Consider the following 1,540-nt stretch of genomic DNA (forward strand, 5'->3'; position numbering starts at 1 on the left):
CATGGCCGATATTGGCAGCCATGTTAGATAACGGGGGATGGACGTGAGCAGGAATATTGATTTATAACTGCTAAGTGTGGTGAACGGGCGTTTCCACGTATTTGCATCTCTTCCCACCAGCTGCTGCAGTCTGATCTGTATTCACGGATGAATTGCAGATTTTTGTTTCCAGATGAGCACTTGTCTTGGCCCAGCAAACTTGAAGATGGTAGAGAAGCTTCCTTTTCCTCATCTCATATTGCCTCTGTTGGCTTTTTCAAGCTATTCCAGCAGTGTTTAAATATCACTTCATTGTGGAAGTTGCTTTGATTTCAGTCCAGGCCATTATTTGTACGAATAGTAATTATTTGCACAATTAGAATCCAAAATGGGTCGGCGTGGCTGAGGAGCTTTCCAAAACACTTTAGAAAGCTCAGCCTAAAAGAACCACGTTATGTTCTTGTTCCCCCTGGTTTCTTCACACGTTTTCCTTTTCCAGAATGTGCTGCTTTGCCTCCTTGCTATCCAAGACCGTAACTAGGAAAGTCCAGAGAAAGGAAAGATGGAGACCTAATTCTGTTAATAATCGGTTCGTGTTTGTGAGAACCTGGGTTTGCACACAGGTAGGTTAAATGACTCCTCAAAAGTAAATTCAAACTGATGAAAGGGAAGATTGAAAACAACGACAACAAGGTAACAACTAAATGGGCTCTTGGTGAGTATGTTGCTATGGCACGAGCATTTGCCAACCTGAAAAGTCAGGGAGAAGAGATGTTTGCAGTGATGCTGCCTCGATGGAGTTATCAGGAGCATCCCCTGACAGAGACATACTTCACTGGTGCAGTCTGAATACTACTGTTTATTTACTCACCCTGTTCTGGTGTAACCCCTGTTTCTTGCTGCAGTAGCACGTGGCGTAAGAGAAACTTGCTGCAGAAATGGTGTAAATCCAGGGGAAGAAGCAGGGCCAGTGCTTGTGAGGAGACGGCAGCCCTCCCGTCGCTGCAATCCGCTGTCCCAAGGCCACCTCCAGCTCCCTGATGGCGGCTCACCAGGTACATACTGCAGCAGCACCGGGCTCCTGCTCCCAAGTTCACCACTGCTGAGGGAAACCAGCTGGATATCCTTTAAGCAATTCAGGTACTTGTGACTTTCTTCTTCTCCATGTGTAGCCATCAGGCATTGGGTGCTGGCCATCCACCAAAAATTCCCTTTCGAGCGTCTGATAATGGTCACCGAAAAGCCGCTGTGTTTGTCTTCTCCTTTGTCACCTGTCCAACAGGGATTTACAGGCCAAAATACGTTCGCTGCTCATCAGCTGTCATCGGGCGGTACTGTCAGCCATCACCTCAGCGCTCCTCTTCGCTTCTCTTTTCCAGATAATGAAAACTTTACTCAAAAACTGCCGGAGACGCATGCTCCTGGACCACAGGCTGCGTGGCTCTGGAGATACACCCCGACTCGCCCTCAGGAACACCGATGTTTTGGGGTGAAACACCGTCCCCTCCCCTGCGGGTCGATGATGAGGGGGAAATCCCTCCAGGGAGAACGACGGCCTGCG

This window comes from Pygoscelis adeliae, unplaced genomic scaffold, assembly GCF_000699105.1.
Source record: "Pygoscelis adeliae isolate BGI_AS28 unplaced genomic scaffold, ASM69910v1 Scaffold263, whole genome shotgun sequence".
Lineage (NCBI taxonomy): Eukaryota > Metazoa > Chordata > Aves > Sphenisciformes > Spheniscidae > Pygoscelis > Pygoscelis adeliae.